This window comes from Cervus elaphus, chromosome 7, assembly GCF_910594005.1.
Source record: "Cervus elaphus chromosome 7, mCerEla1.1, whole genome shotgun sequence".
In the NCBI taxonomy this organism is placed as follows: domain Eukaryota; kingdom Metazoa; phylum Chordata; class Mammalia; order Artiodactyla; family Cervidae; genus Cervus; species Cervus elaphus.
Genome location: NC_057821.1, coordinates 14141144 through 14157285, shown reverse-complemented (window position 1 = coordinate 14157285; position 16142 = coordinate 14141144).

The following is a 16142-nucleotide window of genomic DNA, read 5'->3' as shown; positions in this document are numbered from 1 at the left end:
TGAGGACACAGCCCACAGATCCTTCATTATGGGTAGTATAAGTGGTCTCTTGACCTCCCCTACCCTCCTCCCCACGGCAGTTGGGTTTTGGGGGTGATATAAAAGAGTAAATTATAGAACAATCCTTAGTGTGCTGGGTGAGAACCACAGACACACTGTGGGTTGCTGGGTGCTGACTTCATAATGAGCCCAAAGTTGAGGGTTAAGAAAACAGGGAGAGACAGAGGACCAGGGAACATGAAGACAGACAGGTTGTGACTGCTGAAGGCAGGAAGGGCTTACAGAGGGGAGATGCTCAAGGGTTTTCATAAAAATAGCTTTTACCTTCATCAAGTGCCTACTGTGTACATTCCGTTTATGATATTTAATCCTCCCAATCCTGCAAAGTAAGATTATTAGTCCCATTTTACTTATGAAGAAACTGAGGTTTAGAGAGATTAAGAGATGTCCACCAACACCTCGGTGGAAGCACAATTAGTCTGAGCCTAGAGCAAGGCTTATAAACACTGCGCTACATCATTGACCTTGAGGATGCTTGGAAGTGTTATACCAAGAGGGGATCAAAACCCATTAGGAAAATAACAAGTTGAGAAAATTCTCAGTTAACTGAAACAAAATAAGCTGGATGCTTTGTCTGTTTTCGTTGCAGGGCTTATCAGAGCCTTTAACATGCTATTGAAACTGATGGAGAGATACACCATTGAGAGATGGCCAGGAAGGAAGAAGAAAAAGTCTTGTTTTCACACACAGTTCATAGAGCAATATAATTGCAATTACCTAAGAAAACATTCTACATCCAACCCCAGGCAAAATACCAAGCAACAGAAAAGGAGAAAAATGTGTGTGTCCAGCAGCGGACAGCTTTTCAGTGCAGGCAAGAATAAATACATACACACAGTGAGCAGACCACACACTGGGGAGAGACCTCTTGGCTAAACTGGTTATCATTAGGTGAGGTACACCAATGCACTTGTAATTTGTGTTTATTTTTATTTTTTGTCCTTATGATAGAAACATCTGCTGTTTTTATACTGCTTCAGACGGAGCTGGCTACATAAACAAAATGAAAATGCAAGGCTTCTTGTTCAAAACACAGGGAGAAAAATGCCAGTTAAAGTACAAAAATAGTGAGCTTTTTTCTTTGTTCTGTGGTTTCTCAGCTAATCGTGGTGGGGTTTATGAGATTTTTACAGTCCTTCTAGGTAAAGAAAAATGAAGGTTTTAAACTTTGAGCATGAATTTTTACTGTTCTTTATATTGTGCAATGCCAAATTTAAATGTAGTCTCTGAAACCAAGAGCAGGGCTTCTTTGAGCATAAGACTCTGTGTGGCTATCCAGATCGTGTGCCCATGAAGCCACCCTCGGCTGGTGAACAAGAAGAAACACTTTTGTTTTACAATTTTAGAGCCGCTGGTTTTATGCACCTCAGACAGTGCTATTGGATTTCTGACATTTACAGCATTTCTCTTGTGGGGAGTTATGGCACATTTTTGACCGACAGAATCTACCTTTGAAAGACGATAATGGCCACTTCATTAGAGAGAGAGGAGTCAGCAAGAAAAATGTTTCCCTTGCACTTTTCCAAGCTGTAAATGTCACTGCTCATTGCAAGGAAATGTTTCCAGGGCCAGAGCTGATAAGCCCATCAGGCAGCCTCAGGTGAAGGCATTTCATAAACATGTTCGAAACTTGCTGGGCGGCCTCAGGGCTGAATGGACTGCAGGAGAGGCTGAGAAGTGGTTTCCTTGAGGAAGAACAAACTGGGGTGGAGGCAGGGGAATTGGACATCCCCTGGGAGAGCCTGGTGTCTCTAGAGGCTGCCCTGGGCCAAGTTAAAGTTCTTGTCCATCACTTCTTGGAGGCAGGCCTGTGTTTACAGATCCTGTGGGTTGCAGCCTCTCAAACCAGCTCCAATCTCTCATTAGCTGGGGGCACCACGCTGACTAACCTCCAGACCTATGGACCCATGGACGGTGCCGTGGGTCCTGGGTGGCAGGACTTGTTTCTTCCGACTTGGTGTTCTCTGCTTGCCACTCTTTCTGTCGCCTCCACTCAGACCTGTTTTTGGTATGAAGGTTCCAGCTGCCACTTGGGACTGTGGGCTGTCTGCTTTCCCAAGATCTTTCATTTTTCCTGGCTGCCTCTGTGGTGGGGATGGTCATGCCAAAGCCCCTCTATCTGGTGAAGGATCTCCTGCCGTTTCTGTCTGTCTGCATCCCTCCGTGGTTGATGACCCAAAGCCCTCTGATGACAGTATTCTTAAAAAAATAACAATAATAAAAATATCTTGGGTTTCACCCCCTACCCCAACCAGGGGCTTCCCTGGTGGTCTAGTGGTTGAGAATTGGCCTGCCAATGCAGGGAACATGGGTTTGATCCCCAGTCAGGAAAGATCCCACATGCCAAGGGCAACTAGACCTGTGTACTGCCAACTACAGAGCCCGTGTGCCCTAATGCCTGGCTCTGCAACAGGAGAAGCCACCGCAATGAGAAGCCCAGACATTGCAACTGGAGAGCAGCCCCCTACTCATCACAACCAGAGAGAAAGCCCCCGTGAAGCAAAGAAGACCCAGCACAGCCAAGTAATTAATTTGTGAAACGCTCCCTTGGAACCAGAGGGCCCCAGAAGGGCTCATATGGCTAAAAGTGCCATGTGAGCAGCCCAATCTTTAGCCGTTCTTTTGTTTGAGCTTCCCTAAGGGCCTCTGCAGAAACTTCCGGATGTTATTCTGTATGTCTGCGTCTGTTCCGTATGTCATTCACCCGGTGGTCTGCCATGGGCTTTCGTATTATATTCTTGGTCAGGTGTTGAGATGATCTGGAAAGGCTATCCATCAGGCTATCACTGAGAGGGCTGGTCCTCAGGCATCGCCTGGTCCACCGCACCCACCTGGAAGACCTCCGCTGGTGGGTAGGGCAACCCCACTTCCCCTGCCATGCCGGATATGGTGCAAGTATGTTGATGTCGTACGCCTTAGACAGAATGAATGCTCCCGTCCACTTTGCTTGTTCACAAAACGAGTACTTATGATTCTCATAAAAAGTAATCAGTATTTAATCTAAGAGAGAGATGGAAAATTTTGTTCAAACCAACCTGAGGATTATAACCAGACAGTCTTTCAGAGAGCTCTGGGCACTGTTCCACCTGCTAGAGGTCAAGGCACAGGTCTATGAATTTCTGAGAGGGTCATACATCAAAGTAACATTGACAGTTTATACTGTCAACAAGGTGAGTCGTAGGCCATCATGACGTGACCCTTTACAGGACTGAGAAAGAATGCTATTGCCTAAGGAGTTACCTTGCTGACGCCAAGAGAAAATTGCTCTTTTTTTGGCGAGCACACATTCTTGTTTCTTCTAAGAGGATTTAGTTAACATATAACACAGATGCACAATGTACACTAAAGGGGAGCCAGAGTGGCTCCATTGGCAGAGTGGCTCCAAATTTATATTAAATTTTTCTGCTTTAAAAGTATTGGGTTGGCCAAAAAGTTCATTCAGGTTTTTCCAACGATCTTATGGAAAAGACTTTTTGGTCAACTTGATAATTTTACTTCATCAATCTTTTTTTTGTTGTTTTCTCAGACTTTAAAAATTTTTTTAATTTATTTATTTTAAATGGAGGCTAATTACTTTACAATATTGTAGTGGTTTTTGCCATCCATTGACATGAATCAGCATGGGTGTACCTCTGTTCCCCATCCTGAACCCCCTCCCACCTCCCTCCCCCTCCCATCCCTCAGGGTCGTCCCAGTGCACCAGCCCTGAGCACCCTGTCTCATGCATCGAACCTGGACTAGCGATCTGTTTCATATACGGAAATGTATATGTTTCAACGCTGTTCTCTCAAATCATCCTAACCTCACCTTCTCCCATAGAGTCCAAAAGTCTGTTCTTTATCTCTGTGTCTCTTTTGCTGTGTTGCATATAGGGTCATCATTACCATCTTTCTAAATTCCATATATATGCGTTAATATACTGTATTGGTGTTTATCTTTCTGACTTACTTCACTCTGTATAATAGGCTCCAGTTTCATCCACCTCATTAGAACTGATTCAAATGTGTTCTTTTTAATAGCTGAGTAATATTCCATTGTGTATATGTACCACAGCTTTCTTATCCATTCGTCTGCCGACAGATATCTAAGTTGCTTCCATGTCCTAGCTATTGTAAACAGTGCTGCGATGAACATTGGGGTACACGTGTCTCTTTCAATTCTGTTTTTTTAAGACTTTTTAAAAAATGTATTTCCATTTTTTAAAAACATCTTTATTGAATCTGTTACAATATTGCTTGTTTTATGTTTTGGTTTCTTGGCCATGAGGCATGTGGGATCTTACATCCCCCCAATCAGGGATTGAACCTGCAGTCCCTGCATTGGAAGGTGAAGTCTTAACCACTGCACTGCCAGGGAAGTCCCACTATATCAGCCTTTACGAGGCTTCTGTGACTTTCCATATTTCTGGTGAATACATCTGAAAAGATGATGTGGTGGACACAGGTCACTCGGCAAGAGTGGGCTTCCCTGAGCTTGGAAGCCAGGCCTGGCTGGCTTCAGTGTTTCCTTGCTTCTGGCTATCGTTCTGAGCTCTAACTTTCTGAAAGCAGGTCCTGGTCGAGCACCACAGTGTTGGCTGTAGGTCTAACTGCTGGTTTCCCAAGGGTTGAGGGTTTTATTAACCAGCAAATGCACACATACACACGTTCATATACACACAGTGATGGGGAAAGTCACTCAGTCATGTCGGACTCTTTGCAACCCCATGGACTGTAGTCCATGGAATTCTCCAGGCCAGAATACTGGAGTGGGTAGCCTTTCCCTTCTCCAGGGGATCTTCCCAACCAAGGGATTGAACCCATGTCTTCCGCATTGCAGGCGGATTCTTTACCAGCTGAGCCACAAGAGAAGCCCTCATATATACACATAGAAGCACAAAATATAGTTTAAAGAGAAATCTTTAGGATCTGAGCACAACTCTTTGAATATCCTTCATGGTAGTGACTCTTTACCTCTGAAAGTATATTTGATTTCTGGAAATGGATGAAGATCATTTGGAGTCTGTGATATATATTGTGATTCATGATAAGAAATAAATACTTGGTCTCGTCCCCGGTCCCTGACACAAGGCTCCTAAAGTCCTTGTAAGGTCCTCAGTGGTAAGAGCACTGGGACATCTTTTGTTCTAACGAGGCAATTCTGGGTGGGCTCCTGAGCGGGGGCCAGTCACCAGAAAGACCAAGCCATGATTCGAAGCTTGGCAATTTCAGCACCCCTCCCACTTCTCTAGAGAGGGAAGAGGGGCTAGAAATGGAGTTAATAATGACTGTGCTTACGTGAGGAAACCGCCATAAAATCTTGATAGTATGGGGTTAGGAGAGCTTCCAGGCACATGAACTCATCTGTGTGCTGGGAGGGTGCCACACCCCAAGTCCATGGAGGCAGAAGATTCCTGTACCCAGGACTCTCCCAGACTTTGCCTTATGTATCCCTTCCTCTGGTTGTTCACCTATATCCTTCATCATACACTTTACTGAATTGGTAAATGTGAGAAAATGTTTCCCTGAGCTCTCTGAGCTGCTCTAGCAAGTAAACTGAACGCAAGGAGGGGTCACAGGAAAACCTCTGAAATGTAGCCAACCTGGATAGAATCTGTGGGTAGCCTGGGGCCCTACTACTTATGAGTGGCATCTGAACTGTGGGGTAATCTTGTAGGACTAACCCCTTAACCTGTGAGATCTCAAGCAATGTCCAGGCAGATGGTATCAGAATTGAGTTACACTGATAGAACTCCCAGCTGATGTCAGAGACTTGCTTGGTGAACAGAAAAAAACACACATTTGGTGACCAGACGTGTCAGAAATGAGGTAGTCTGTGCCAAAGTAAAGAAGAAAAACACAGCAAGAGAAAGGCTCAGATTTTTCCAACATAGAACATGCTAGTTTTGCGGGCTGTGAATTTACGCGGTGGATAAACCGGTAAAATGTGCAATCATGGTGGGGCAGGAATGACAGAATGAAGGCATGCATATATAGATGTATTAATATGTTCTACTGCCACCCTGAGCCCAGAATTCTGCCTGGTACTGCAGTCGTGGGCCTTTGCTCATATGTGTGCAAAGGTCGTGTGTCCTTTGGCCACACTACAGGTGGATACTATCATCACCATTTTCCAGGGGAAGAAACCAAGGTTTTAAAAAAATCCTCCATGACTTAGTGGTAAAATTCAAACTGGAATCTAATGAGAGCTTTTTGAAGTTAAAATTTGAAAGAAACAGAAAGAAGAACATCGTGGTTACAAAGCAATGGGATGGTTTTCTAATTTGGCTCCAAGAACTGGCTCTGCAGATTATTTTAAACCAATGAATCTGAAAATCTTTTCAGAGACGGCAGCAGCATCATAATAAAATTAAAGCTCCCAAGGAAACCAGTGTGATGGGAACAAATACCTCCCTAGCCTGCCTCTACATTATTTTTGTCTGAAGTCAGAGAATTTCCTAGTCTCACCTCAGATACAGGTCTTTAGAACCCGGGATCTTGGCACCAGAACAAGCCCTGGAGACATTTATCAGCCCTCATTCTAGGTAGGTGAAGTTCGGCTCCAGAAAGAGGGAGTTCTTGCTCAAGCTCACTCGGTGAACTGACACCCATGTGGCATACAACTGGCAGAGTTATCTCCCCGCTGCACACTGCTTCCTCCCAACTGTGCCCACCCCCACTGATACATCTCCCTAATAACAACGGTTAACTTAAAAACAAAAACAAAACTCTGTGTCAGACACTAAAAAGTGCATTATCTTATCAAGCCTTCACGGAAACATTATGGGTGAGAAGTGTCATTCCCATTCCGCAGACAGTAAAACCAAGGTCCCCAGAAATCTAATGATAGGATCAGGAAATTGAGGCTCTAGGATTTGAATCCAGGTCTGCCCACCTCCAGGTCCCATGCATTTAACCACACTGCCTCGTTATGCCCCAGATCCTTCTCTAAGCTGCTTCTTGTGTCCCTGAGGAACCCCGGGGGAAAAGAAGGCACATTCCACTTCAAGTCACTCTCCCTCCTGCCAGTCACTTCCCTTCTTTTCGTGTTTATCAACACAAAATAGCCTGTCGCCTCGGCACGTTTGTTTTGCTGGAGGCCTGCTTTCTTCCCTGGGAACCCGGAGGAACAATGAGCGGTGGCCACGCCCCCCGGGGCCCCGCCCCCATCCTGGATCGCTTCCTCCGCTTCCCCTGCTCACGCTTGACCCCGGCAGAGACTGCGTCGGAGGCCCCTCCAGCTCGCCTACCAAGTGCGTCAATCACTTGTTTACTTGCTTTTCCTGCCTGGCCCCGGGGGTTCCGCTGGCTATTTCTTCCCTCTGGGGGTTCTCCTGAGGTGAGCTTTGATCTTCAGATTGGAAAGGGCAACAGGAAGATGGTGAGAGATGCGAGGAGTCTTGTCAGCATCTGACTCATTCTGTGAAGAAGGAAAAAAAAAAAAAAATCCTCTCTTAAAGCAACTTGAGGATGCTGGTGAGAACTGTGGATCCCTGCCAGTGCCAGGATGGAGGTCTTCCTTTTCTCTGGGACAAAGTTGGAAAAGGGATTAAAATTTCCGCAAGTCCGAAGCAAATTCCCCCAAGCCTTTCTAAACAGCTACCCGTGTAATTGACTAAGTAATTAACTAGTGCGCAGCCTTTCCACACAAAGCCACGACTGCAGACCCCCTTCCCCACCACTGGGGGGAGATGTTTTTAGGTGTGGTCTTTTGGACGAGACTGCTTATAAAAACCACGAGCGGATGGGTCTGATTTGACAGGTGGCATGGAAACTCCTCTGGGATACTGCCTGAAATCCAAGCCATCAGACAGCTATTTTTAAAAAAGCTTTATTTATTTGGCTGCATCGCGTCTTAGGTGCAGTGCGTGAGGTCTTCGTTGTGGCATGTGGAATCTCTCTAGTTGTGGTAGGTGGTCTGCAGGGCACTTGGGCTCAGTAGTTGCAGGGTGTAGCTTTAGTTGCCCTGTGGCATGTGGGGTCTTAGTTCCCAGACCAGGGATGGAACTCGAGTCCCCTGCATTGGAAGGTGGATTCTTAACCCCTCGAGCAGCAGGAAAGTCCCTAGACAGCTACTTATTTGGGCTTGGGAAAGCTTTCTGGTCCTCAAAATCCACATTAACATGAAAATGTACCACTGAGTAGGGATGTCTAGATATTAAAATGTCAGTTAGGGTCCCAGCACAGAAGAGACACTCAGAAAGTTTTATCTGAAGGTTACCAGTTAACTGAAGGTATATGATTTCATTACTTTGCAGGGTGCTTTGATTGTTATGTAAATGTCTACTATTAAGTATGTTATATGTATAGGACTGTATTTTAAATATATGTAGAGTTGAAAATGTAGTACATTTAACACCTATGTACTCAAACACAAAGACTGAAAAATCAAACATTAACTGGTATCTTACAAGTTCTCCAAATGCTTCTCTCTAAATAAAACCTCCAAACTCTTCTTTGGGAAGTAACCGCTATGTTGACTTTGGTGCTAATCATTCTCTTGATTTTCATTATAGTTTTTACTAACTAAGTATATTTTCCTAAACAATGTATGTTGAGTAGAAGCACAAATCTAGCTTGGGATAACAGGGTAATGTTGCCCCTGGTTTTTTTGTTTGTTTGTTTGTTTTTTAAATTGTTTGACTGCAGTGGGTCTTCATTTCTGCACACAGGCTTTTCTCTAGTTATGACAAGCGGAGGTTACTCTCTTTAGTTGTAGTGCATGGGCTTCTCATTGTGGTGGTTTTTCTTGTTGCAGAGGACAGGCTCTAGAGTGTGTGGGCTTCAGGAGTTGTAGCACATGGACTTAGTTATCCCATGGCATGTGGGATCTCCTGGAACAGGGATCATACCTATGTCCCCTGCATTTGCAGATAGATTCTTATCCATTGGACCACCAAGGAAGTCTGCCCCTGTTTGATGAAGTTGTTCAGGAGAGAGATAAACTAAACAGAGTCTCTGGGTCAGTCTGGCTTCAGTTTCTTCAAGAGGTTACAAGAGCCCCTTCTGGGGAAGTAGGTGGACAAGGTCATGAGTGGATCTTGGGAAACCAGAGCTTGACATCTGCAGCCATCTTCTAGGGCTGCTGTGGGGGCCAAGTATTCAGTATCCAGAAGAAATGTAGCCCAAAGCGTGAGCTGCTCTGGGTTTTCTGCTTCCCTAGTGCTCCTTAAGTAGATCAAAGCAGAGCACTTCTTTGCGGGTGAAATGAGCATCCTTAGCTGATCCAGAAAATGGGCTATGCTGCAGGAAAGGCATCAACCTCATGAGAAATGACTAAGGTAAGTCAAGAACAAATCATCTCAGCTACACTCACCCAGGAATTCTCTCCTCAAGTTAAAAACAAAGGGTCAATAGCAGTAGGGATCTTGGTGATGATGCGTGTGTGCTAAGTTGCTTCAGTCATGTCTAATTCTTTGCGACTCTGTCAAGTGTAACCCACCAGGCTCCTCTGTCCATGGGATTCTCCAGGCAAGAATACTGGAGTGGGTTGCCATTTCCTCCTCCAGGAGATCTTCCCAGCCCAGGGATCAAACCCAACTCTCTTATGTCTCCTGCACTGGCAGGCAGGTTCTTTACCACTAACACCACCTGGGAAGCCCCCTTGGTGACGATAACTCTCTACCTATCTACCCTTTGAGGCATTCTTTTCTAATCTGGACTGGTTGTCTTGGATGCCTGATACACAACTGGCAATCTGAGATCACTGTTTACCATCCTTTTGGGTATTTCTTAATCCTTCTTAACAGTGCTGGAGCTCATGTTTCCTGTATTTAATGCCTTTTTCTTTCTTAGCTTACTTTTTTTTTTTTTGGTGGTGCATGCACTCTAGTAATTCCCTGATAAAGTATGCATCAGGAGAGAAATTTGTTGAGACTGTACAGTTCTGGAAATGTTTTTATTCTATATAAGTTGATTTATAGTTGAGCTAGGTATAGAATTTTAGATGGGGGATTATTGTTCCTATTTTGAGGGCATTTCTCCATTGTCTTCTTCCTTCACATATTACTGTTGAGAAACCTAAAGCCATTCTGAGTCCAGATCTTTGGTAAGTAAGGGGAATTATTGAAAAAAGGTTTATACATTTTTTCCCCATTTACCTCATTTTGAGAAAACAATGACTGTGCTGTGCATGCTAAGTCGTTTCAGTCATGTCTGACTCTTTGAAACCCCATGGACTGCAGCCTGCCAGGCGCCTCTGTCCATGGGAATTCACCAGGCAAGAATACTGGAATGGATTGCCATACCCTCCTCCATGGGATCTTCCTGACCCAGGTATTGAACCTGCATCTCTTATGTCTCCTGCATGGGCTGGTGAGTTCTTTAGCACCTGGGAAGCCCTCTGAGGATTAAATTACCTGAACTGATGTCAGACAGCTATTAAGTGGCACAGTTAGGATTCATACCCCAGTTCTATGATTCCGAAATCTTTTATTCTTTGAAATGATGTTTTTCAGAGTAAAGAAATACATGTTGTCATAGATATATTAGAAAACATAAAATTCCAAATAAATTTAAAAAAAAGAAATAAAGTCACCAAGACTATTGGGACTCACCATGATTTATAATTTATAATAATAATTTATCATTTATTTGTGTCTCTTAATCTGAACTGTTTGGGTTGGTAAACCTATTCTCTTTACACTATATGGCATCAGCCAAGGGCAGCAGGAATGGGCAAGAGTCAGGGCCTGGAAGGAGAGAGAGGGTTCTAAGAAGGTCCCTAGGTTGAGAGTTGCTTCAGATTGATATGGTTCAGTACCCTGGAGAGCTCCGTAGCAGTAACATCTATGGGAGACTGCAGAACAATGGCTAGGAGTTCTCTATAGTTTTGAATTCCTTTCCAACAATGGGATGTTAAAAGAGACCATACAGACCTGGAATGGAGGAGGGAGCTGGTCTCTTTGTCTGATTCATTTTCACATCTCTTTAGTTTAATGGGCTTCGTGAGAATAGGTCATTATTTTCATTACTATGCATTTTCTCAGGCTGTCTCCCCAGCTAGGGATGCCTGGCTCATTTCTACTTATCCTTTAATGTTCCATTTAATCATTAATTTATCCAAAAAGTTTTCTGGGCTCCCTCTGCCTTCCCCCTCAGAAAATGTCCCCCCTTTCTTCCTCTGCATCTCTCTTGGTCATTACATATGCCACCATAGATGATAATTGTCTGTCCTCCTAGCTTGACTATGAGTTCCTTGAGGACAGGGACTGTATCTCAGTTTTTGTTTGTCTTAGTAAAAACTCAATAAATAGTATTAAATATTTAATAAATGAGTGAATTTTCTTTTGGCAGTTGGGAGCTATTGAAGGTGGTTCTCAATGACTTTGCGCCCGTCCCCACCCCCCACCCCCACAAAAGACATTTGGCAATGTTTGGAAATTTTTGTTGTTGCAACTCAGAGTGGGTGGTGCTAGTGATACAGTAGGTAGAGACCATGGATGCTTCCCAACATCCTAGCAAACACAGAACAGTCCCCACAACAAAGATTAACCTGGCCCCAAGTGTTATTCGTGCTGAGGTTGGGAAACCCTTTTTCGAATAATGAAATGGACTTAATCTAACTCTACTTTAATCAGTTTATGAGTCTTCAGAGAGCAGTGAGTCCAACTAGGTCATTTTACAGATGAAAAACTGAGTTAGTTGGTTGTAGGGTAGGGCAAGAACTTGTACCATGGCACCTTTCCCACATGGTTGTACCTGGCTAATGTTACTTTTTAACCATCCACGACTCTGACTGGTGAAGGGATAGAATGTTTTTTCATATGTATTTATATATATATATATGTATATGGAAAACATATATATACACACACACACATATATATATGAGAGAGAGAGAGAGAGAGAGAGGCTTCCCAAGTGACAGAGTGGTAAAGAATCTTCCTGCCAGTGCAGGAGACACAAGAGACACAGGTTTGATCCCTGGGTCGGCAAGCTCTCCCAGAGTAGAAAATGGCAACCCGCTCCCATATTCTTGCCTGGAAAATTCCATGAACAGAGGAGTCTGGCGGGCTATAGTCCATGGGGTCACGAAGAGTCAGACATGACTGAGCACACATGCACACACACACACACACAAGTTGATTTTATTTTTGACTGTGCTAGGTCTTCTTTGCTGTGTGGGCTTTTCTTTAGTTGTGGCAAGCGGAGGCTACTCTCCAGTTGCAGAGCATGGATTTATCATTGCAGTGGCTTCTCTTGTGGAGCATGGCTCTAGGTACATGGGTTTCAACAGCTGCAGCACGTGGGCTCAATAGTTGCAGAGCATGAGCTTAGTTGCTCTGTGGCATGTGGGATCTCCCCAGGCCAGGGACTGAACCCACGTCTCCTGCACTGGCAGTCATATTCTTTACCACTGAGTGACCAGCGAAGTCCTAGAATGGTTTTCTTTCATTTATTTATTTATTTATTTTACCTTACAATATTGTATTGGTTTTGCCATACATTGACTTGAATCCACCATGAGTGTACATGTATTCCCCATCCTGAATGCCCCTCCCACCTCCCTCCTTATCCCATCCCTCTGGGTCATCCCAGTGCACCAGCCCCTAGAATGGTTTTCTTAATGCGCATTATCTGGGGCTCATCAATTAGGTATGGGGAACAAGGATGAGAATGTAAAGACTGGAGAAAAAATGTTTGGCATCCCAGAATAGGCCCAGCCAGCCTCTTCCCACCCCATCCTCAAATCAGCCTCTTTTTTTTCTTTTTTAGAAAGATGTGCCACAAATCTAGGGCTGAATGAGAAGAGTTCTCTCAATGTCTCATTTCTGAACAATTCAATCTGCTCAGGGAAATGAGAGATTAGACTTTGGAAGAGTAAATTATTTTGAGCCACTCTACATTAGAACCAGTTAGAGCTCTGGAGGTCCCAGCCTGCCACAGGAGAATTTACTCTAATTGCTACAAACCAAGGTCCGGTATAATTTTCCTCCTATCAGCAAATAGCAGCATTTGGGCAGAGAAACTCAATCTCAAAGGGAAACTTTGAACCAAATGTGATGGTTATCTCCCTCTTCAAGGGCCTCAGATTTAGAATGCTCTTGATCCCCAAAAGTGCCCCAACCATAACTCTCATGAGGCAAATCTGCCATTTCCTCAGCAGCAATCACAATGCTCGGATTTCTCCCATTCAGCTCTGTTGACTTAGAAAAGCCAAGTGATCCAGACACAATACACAGTGAATCAGCAGAGGAAAGAAATGTACAAAAGAAGAATCCATGTGTCATCTAGAATAAAAGTACCTTCCAATAAATTTGCTGTATTGTCTTCAAGGGAATCAGCTGAACGTGTTAATCATTTATTGTATAGCATAACTGTCTGGTGCATATGTGATTAGCTGGAAATGACATTTGTGGGCCCACTGAGGCTATGAAATGATGCAGAGGTGTAGCTTGTTGGCGCAGGAACAGCTCAACTTTCTTTGCTAAAGTTTGCCTTGGAGCATCAGAGGCTGTTCCTGAATTGGTTGCTACTGGCATGAGAATATGGGGATAGAAAAAGACAATAGACAGCAGGTCCTAGTAAGAAAAAGTTGTCTCTCCACCTCTATTCCTCGTTCTCTCCCTCTTTCCTGCCCCCTACCATACATGAACAACACGAGGAGGAATAGTTTAATAACTCAGAATTTAGACTCAAATAGATCTAGGTTTGAATTCAGTTTTACTTTTTTCTGAGCCTTAGATTCTTCATCTATAAATTGGAACTAATAGACCCCATGAACTGTAGCCTGCCAGGCACCTCTGTTCATGGGGATTCTCCAGGCAAGAATGCTGGAGTGGCTTGCCATGCCTTCCTTCAAGGGCTCTTCCTGACTCAGGGATCTAACCCAGGTCTCCCACATTACAAGTGAATTCTTTACCATCTGAGCCACCAAGGAAGCCCAAGAATACTGGAGTGGGTAGCCTATCCCTTCTCCAGGGGATCTTCCTGACCCAGGAATCAAAATGGGGTCTCCTGCATTGCAGGAGGATTCTTTACCAGCTGAGCTACCATAATGGGATACGGATGGTCAAATGTAAGAAAAAAAAAAATCTCTGTTAGGTGGCCACTGGAAGTTCTGAGGTCTAATGATTTTCTAAACCTCTTCACAAGATGTAAAATGGTTGGGTTTGTGGTTAACCAAATTGTTGTGGGTTTTTTAAATATTTATTATTTTATTTCTAGGGGCTTCCCTGGTGGGTCAGTGGTAAAGAATATGCCTGCCAATGCAGGAGATGTGGGTTCCATCCCTGGGTCAGGAAGATCCCCTGGAGGAGGAAATGGCAACACACTCCAGTATTCTTGCCTGGGAAATTCCATGGACAGAGGAGCCTGGTGAGCTACAGCCCATGGGGTCACAAAGACTTAGTGACTAAACAACAAGAAAATTTTATTTCTAGTTTATTATTAATTTCAACTAACCAAACAATTGCTCAGTTCTGTTTTTAGGTTTCTAGAGAATAAGTTTGGCACTGAGCTAGCTTGGAGAAAGTCCAAAACTATTTGGACAGTACAACTATTTGGACAAAGTTTAGAGAGAATGTCAAAGGAGAATCACCTTCCCATGGGTCCAAAGAGAGACTGCTTTTCTGGTGGCTCAGCTGGTAAAGAATCTGCCTGCGATGTGGGAGACCTGGGTTTGATCCCTGGGTGGGGAAGATCCCCTGGAGAAGGGAAAGGCTACCCAGTCCAGTATGCTGGCCTGGCGAATTCCATGGACTGTATAGTCCATGGGTTTGCAAAGAGTTGGACACAACTGAGTGACTTTCACTAATTCACTAAAGACAGATCAATGCTTCTGCCATGAAAGAAAAAGGGGGGGTCAGTTGGTAAGTTGAAGTTAGCATAAATATAGGGTGGTGATGGGTCTCTTAAGTGCAAAGGTACCCACAAGCAGCTTTTCATCAGAATAAGGAAAACTATTACAAAAATAGACAGAATCCTGAGCCCACCCTGGAGATTCAATGGCCATGGAGGAGCTCAGGATCCTACTTCTTTTCAGTTAAAGTGCTAAGGTGATTCTGATGATCAGTCAATTTTGGAAACAGCTTAGAAGGTGGATGGTTCAGGCTTTTTCTTTACAAGTGGCTCATTGAGTATTAGCATCTCTATTCCATTTACCTTTGCAAAGATCTGACCCGTGTCTCTTCAACATAATGTGAGAAAGGTTTAGGAGAGTCTTAAGAGGCACTTGGAGCTGATTCCATTTCAGAGGCAGTGGCTGTGGGCTATGTGCCTGAGAAGTGACACTCCCTGATGACTAGCATCAGATATATTTTCAACATTCAAGTCTAGCGTACCATAAGACCTAAAGTTTAGGATGTAAACTTCCATCAATCCCCACTAGGCACTCAAAGTGTCTTCCAATATACCTTGAACTTTTCTCACTTGTTCGTATCTTCCTCCTCCATCAGCAATGAGCTCAGCTCCACTAATAGAGGCGGTATGACCTGGTGATTAAGAGGCTGGCTTTGAAATAAGGCACGCTGGAATTCTAGTGTGGTTGTGAGCCAACCTGCACTATGCTGGTCAACATCCTAGGGAGGCCGAGCAATAATATGGAAAGTGCCTGAGCACTCTCAAGTTTTGCCTAGAAGGAAAACATAAACTTCTATCTTGTTCAAGTCACTATTATTTTTGGTCATTGCTTAGAAATCTGAAACTACATCCTAACAACTAGTAAACCAGCCACTGCAATATAGATGAGAAGGGTTGCTAGAGGAGATGCACTTGGTGCTTCAAGAGCATACCTGCGGGGACCAAACCCTACCTGGAAGGCAAAGCCTAAGAGGCTTCCTAGCCAAGGTGATATTTTAGTCAAGTATATAAGATGAGTGGTGCTTAGGTAGGTGAGGAAGAGAGGAAATGATGCCCCAGATAAAAAGAAAAAGTGTAAGCAAAGTTACAGAGGCAGGAAACAACATGGAATGTTTGGAAAATTGTCATTTAGCACAGCAAAGAGTTGAGTTTGAATGGACAGTGGAAAATAATGAGGCTGGGGCTTGGGAGTGGATATTGCATGGCAAAAGAAGATGGTGCGGTAACATGATGAAAACTCCTAAGAATCTGAGAATCTCTGAGAACCCTTCACCTGAGAAACAATCTGAGAATCCCTCACCA